Source organism: Schistocerca cancellata, chromosome 2 (genome assembly GCF_023864275.1).
Source record: "Schistocerca cancellata isolate TAMUIC-IGC-003103 chromosome 2, iqSchCanc2.1, whole genome shotgun sequence".
Classification (NCBI taxonomy): domain Eukaryota; kingdom Metazoa; phylum Arthropoda; class Insecta; order Orthoptera; family Acrididae; genus Schistocerca; species Schistocerca cancellata.
In genome coordinates, this window is record NC_064627.1 from 793,391,144 (window position 1) to 793,397,429 (window position 6,286).

Below are 6,286 nucleotides of genomic sequence, written 5' to 3' on the forward strand. Positions count from 1 at the left end.
CAGTACTCAGTTTGCGTTCTTGAACAAAGATTGTGTAATTGGGATTGTCAGGTGTCGTGCTAGCAAGCTTATTAATTTTCAGTGAAAAGTATTGGTAAATCCTAACAGTTAATTTGCTTCGAGTAGTGCAACAATTTATTTTTCTGGATCTTCCAAGTCAAACACTGCACTTCATATCACGCAACGCTCATAATTTATCTTGGTACTGTGTTTTCTATTTATTTTTCACTGAGCACAAAATTAGCTTACTTTGTCATTTAATTAATTCATTTATATTACTTTAAATTTTGCATTTCATGAAGTTTAAAGTTTTATTTCACGACAATGTTCACATGCGCAACACAAGGTCAAGTAACAGTTTTGATCAGCAACTGAATATGGTACCTAAAGTACATGTTACATGACCAGAATTTTGTTGAAATCAATATACTCAGTTTTCTCACATACAGGCAACTTTCTATTGAAATCTTGCACTGCAGTCGTCAGAGATACAAAAAAAAAAGAAGGGTAACAAACAAGGGGAAATTTCCGGCTACCAGTAAATGAATGATGAAACTTGCCGGGTTTGTAGAGCGGATAAAACAATGCAGTATGTAGTTTTCTTAGTTTGCGCCCAGTTTTACGTTTAAGGAGTAAAATAAACCCTGAGCGATAGTATTTTAATTAGCTCTGGCGGGAATATCTTCGCAACGGTATTATAAAAATATGTTCCTCATATAAAAGTTGATATGTAATTTATGTTCTTGAAAACTGTGTAATCGAATTTTGAGTAATTTGAAATTTTGCTAAATGTCCCATAACAATTAATCAATCTGAAAAATAAAATCTTTTGTTACAACATAAATTAAAGAAGCTCTCAAGCTATATACATCATTGTTTAATACAGCTGGTTTTTAAAATACCAGTTTTGGAAAATAGGCTGTACGATGTGTGCTGTCAGAGTATTTTAAACATATTTCATTAAAACATCCTATTTTACGTTTTACATTCATTCCTGTTTTGTTTCTTAATTTACCGTTTCGCATTCATGTATTTTGTTAACTGTACTTAATAAGTAACCAATTACACAATGATCATCTGCAAATAAATGCTTGAAACATAACGTTCTCTAACACAATGCACATAAAATGGACGAAATTTCTTCACATAATATACACGGCATAGAACACAATATGAAACAAAACTCAGCAGCGTTTCAAATTTTCGCAGGCGACCCTGCAAATGTCCTAATTTTCATCAGGCATATTTCAGTATACTGGTAAGCCTTAGTGAAGATAATTGAATATGTAGTAGTGACTGCAGTGGAGATTGGCATCAAAATTATTCAACAAATGTAGATCTTAAAGTCTTACAAAGTTCATCAAATATCGAAAGCTGTGTATATCTAGCGACTATGCCTAGGACCTCGACCCTTTTGGGATCACAAGTTGAAAAAGGCCATACCGTGTACCGACACTGATATACCTGTTTTGTATCACAAAGGACACTGGCGCACACTCCACGTGCCATAAATATGAATAAGGCATTTTCAGTTCTCGCAGACTTCCTTGCAAGAAATTGCTTTAGAGCGGATCACCTGAAGCACGTTCGCACATGACACAGTGCACCAGTTCAGTCACAAAGCCACCAGGCAACCATCTTCAGTTGGGAAAGCAGTCAAGTAGTGCTCCTTATGGGCAGGAAAATCAGTTCCTTTGCCTCTCCTGAAATTGCTGTGCCTCTCCCTAGCTAAAGACGGCAGCTACTATCCCACGTTGTTGTCATACGACAGCTCCATCTGCAATGATAGGCATCCTGTCCGACAACTGTCCCACATACATCAGTTCTTGAGGCACTTCAAACTTGGCTCCGCCCAGTTCTCGCTCACTGTGTCACTCTAGCAAATGACTACCTTCTGGTTTGTGTGCTATACAACCCGAGACTTCATACTGCTGTCCATCTCAAACCAAAGCCAGAAACGCCAGGATTGGCGGCCGCTGTAGCCCTCCACAAGCTGCTCTGACTGACTGCTGGGCACGGACGTGCCAGATCACTAATCCTACTCTTATAGAGCGTCGCCCATATTTGCAACCTAAGTAGCTAGTGAAAGTAATTCACACTCCAAGGATTGCGCCATTAGTACAAATTATTCAAGGGCCGAACTAATAAAACTGTAATCGCACTTACCTCCTTGAGTCGTACTTCAGTGAACATGTAACACCATTATCGACTGTAAGTAGTTCATACGGTGTTATTATGTGTATGTAACTTTGAAGTGATTGTTCTGTACTAGTTAAGATCTTTGACTTATCAGAGGGAAAGTGGAAGTTTACGATGTATATATTGAAAAGATTTAATAATGTTTAAAAATAATGAAGCTTTATAAATTACGTATGTTCATAAAGGATGAAGTGTACTTTGAATACTGGTTCACACTTTGGGAAGTTGTATTACATAAAGGAAAAGGTGTAGGGAACCCCCTCCGCTGCAGAAGAGGCTTAGTGCGCGGGAAAAGGTGGATTTGTCGGTCAATCTTGGCGGCAAGAGAGAGAGAGAGAGAGCAGATTGCGCAGTCAGTGGCCAGCAGTTGTACAGTCAACACCGTAGGTGCCAAGTGAGGCATTCCGAAGCCGATTTATGTTGAAATTGCCTAGAATGTGGTTTCGGCTGTAATATGTAGTATTATGGAATGGTTCTGAAAAGATTAATACGTCGCCAACAAGAAATTTGAAAAGAGCCTTAAACTGCAAGAGGTGAGTCCAGATAGCCGTCACGTGCTTGCCATCACTATTACGCCACTGCTCCGATATCTTCAGGAAATCAGATATGTATTTTAGTATGAACCAGTACATTTGTGTGTGTTTTTTCAATAATAATTTCAGTGATAGAAATATGTGTTTGAACTTTGAAATTGACCTGATTATGAAACCTATGCAGGATCCTATCCTAAACGTGCTATAGACCGAGTATCCTGTTTCTGAATAATCAGTGATTCATTTCTACTTTGAATGTGCCAATGTTTCAGTGATAAAGTCTATAAACGATCCTAGTTATACCACCTGCTTCCCAGGTAATGATAGACCCACATAATTTGAACTTTCATGGAACTTAACTTCGTTGTCACTATTACTAGGAATTTAATTTCTGAAGTTTTATTTAAAATATTAATCGAGTAAATTGCTATATAGTGTTGAAATGTAAACATATTCAGATGGGGTTATAAATCCACATTAGAGTAATGCTATTGTCTCTGAAATAGTTACACAATTTACCTATAGAGTAAATAACAGTTTATGGCCCCCCACTATAATCTTTCCCACTATGAGAAAGTTAAACTAAATATTGCTTTTGCTAAAGGAATTGGAAGTATTTCGGTAAAAGAGAGAGTATAAAAAAGTGTTTGTAGAGTGTTTTTTTACTGAATTTGTGATGTTTGTGTGTTTGTGTGTTAGTCTCGTGATGTCTTTGATAACGTTTTGGTGTTGGATTGATTAATGGTTGAAATGATGATTATTATTAATAACCGGAGTCAAGTACCAGTTATCTTTCTGTGACTGCTAATTTATGCGAATGATAACTACTGCTAATCACTGTTCAGTTCTCCCAGCAGTTGTGTGTCTTCAAAAAAATGGCTCTGAGCACTGTGGAACTTAACATCTAAGGTCATCAGTCGCCTAGAACTTAGAACTATTTAAACCTAACTAACCTAAGGACATCACACACATTGATGCCCAAGGCAATAATCGAACCTGCGATCGTAGCGGTCGCGCGGTTTCAGACTGAAGTGCCAAGAACCGCTCGGCCACATCGGCCGGCTTGTGTGTGTTCATTGCACTTTACAAATCGAGAAATAATGAGAGTCCTCTTTGCTAAATTATATTTAAATTCTTCGAACTTAATGTTTCAAAATTATTATTCCAAATTAGGCTGGCGACCCTTCATTATTTCATTCACGAAAAGTATCAATACTTTCATTATTTCCAAAATTAAATTATTTCTACTAATTGCCATTTACACGAAATTCATGTTCAATACCCTCTGTCCATTAGGTAAACACACGGTCAAACAAGTTCAAAAGTCCTCACAGAGGGTAACACTTACTGTATGTTAAGGTCATATTTGACACAACATACGCATAGTTGTTATAAACTGCACAAGCTCAGCCATGATCCACCTCAGCTGCTGGACAGCTCTTCCGCCATACTGGGAGAGTCCTGCCAGCTGTCATTTCTTATACGAGCTCATCCTTCCTAAGCCAAGTAGTGCCAGACATGTATCTCACCACCACGACTGAAGCAGCACACGGAAAGCAAGAGGCCATTTTTTATTGATATTCTGATACTATCCGACTATGTCCCCAGTGGCACAATGTACTACCACATTTTGCTACCAAATGTAGCATGGGAGTTAGGTGGAGTGAAGTTCAGGTTCGTGATTGTGGAGATTTATTTCAGCCACTATTGTGGAGATTTATTTCAGCCACTATATTCCTTAGCCTCAGCATTAACATAACAGCCACCACAGCAATGAAGTTGTCGTTGTTGTTGTGGTCCCTAATCCTGAGACTGGTTTGATGCAGCTCTCCATGCTACTCTATCCTCTGCAAGCTGCTTCATCTCCCAGTACGTACTGTAGCTTACATCCTTCTGAATCTCCTTAGTGTATTAATCTCTTGGTCTCCCTCTACGATTTTTACCTCCACGCTGCCCTCCAACACTAAATTGGTGATCCCTTGATGCCTCAGAACAAGTAAATAGAGTTTTCAATAGCGCAAGATCTTACGTGGGGATAAATAATGAAGTAAAAATATCATTTTAACAAATTAGATAATTAAATGTAGTTGGTGGTAGCGTGTTTATTGGTGTCAGAAGTAGTTTACCTTGTAGTGAAATTGTAGAGGATGGTTCCTCTAAGTTAGTATCGGCAAAGGTTATACGTGATAACCGGAAGAAATTAATAAGTGGGTCCTTTTATCTATTTCCCGACTCATATGCAGTTGCTGAACAGTTCAAAGCAACTTCAGTCTCATTTCAAATAGGTACCCCACTCATACAATTAGAATTGCTGGTGAATTCAATCTACCCTCAATATTCTGGAGAAAATACGTATTTAAAGTCGGTGGAAGGCATAACACTGAATGCTATGTAAGAAACCCGTTCTGAACAGCTAGTTCAGGAGCCCACTAGAAGTGTAAACGGTTTCGGAAACATTCTTTATCTCTTAGCAACAAATAACTTGACCAGTCAGGGGGCGTCATGATGGATACGGGGACTATTGACCGCAAGGTTGTTGTAACTAGACTGAATACCATAACATTCAAACCCACCAAAAATAAATGCATATTACATTACCTTATACTATATATATATGGCGGTAGTATGTGTTCTCGAAAGAACAGTTACCGTGGATGACCACGCAGCTTTGCTAGAAATGAAATGATAATTAAACGGTAACTGTTCTTTCGGGAACACATACTACCACCATATATAGTTAAAATATGGCTTCCCGGCCATTGACCTTCTTGTGCGAACGCACACGCTATGCCCCAACTCGTACGGGACTTGGTAGATTAATCTGCCACGAGTAATGAGTATGATGGGCAAACATCTATTAGGCGCACTACGAATGTAGTGGTGTGGAGATGTTGGGAATGTGGATCTCACGGGGAGCGTGCAAGGGATAAGTCCCTGCAGGCGCACTATCCTCTGTGCCCACGGTGGCTCAGATGGATAGAGCGTCTGCCCTGTAAGCAGGAGATCACGGGTTCGAGTCCCGGTCGGGGCACACATTTTCAACGTGTCCCCAATGAAGTACATCAACGCCTGTTTGCAGCTAGGGTGTCCATTTAATTATCATTTATACTATATACGTACACGGTAAATCAACACATATATGACAATACGCTCAGAGAAGGCGATAACTTAACAAAACCTTGACGCATATGTGGAACCACATGTTCAGTCACAATTCAATGTACAGTCGCCCATGATGAGTTCTGAGACATTTATATCAGCTCTGTATTACAATACACTGTTTCGTATGGCTCGTACGCCGTAAACACAAACAAATTACGTGTCAGTACTCACCGACTTCACAGCAAGAAATAGTTTCACAAGTGTCTACAGAGAAAGCATGTTCGCTTATCACACAATGAACCACTTCCATCACAAGCACCATCAGTTCGTAAGCACTCATTTAGTGCCCCTTACGATCATCTTTGCCTCACTTGGTTACAACATGATGATGTCTGTACTTCCTATCGTCTCCTGCAGTAAATGTCGAGTACACATCAGTTGGTGCCCTCAAA

The 6,286-nt window shown here is 39.2% G+C and overlaps 1 non-coding gene across 1 annotated transcript; it reads left to right on the forward strand.

The window, feature by feature from the left end:
- Positions 1 to 5,688: 5,688 nt before the first annotated feature.
- Trnat-ugu (transfer RNA threonine (anticodon UGU)) lies at positions 5,689 to 5,763 on the forward strand. The gene has a single exon. It is a non-coding gene; the product is annotated as a tRNA-Thr (tRNA).
- Positions 5,764 to 6,286: the final 523 nt, after the last annotated feature.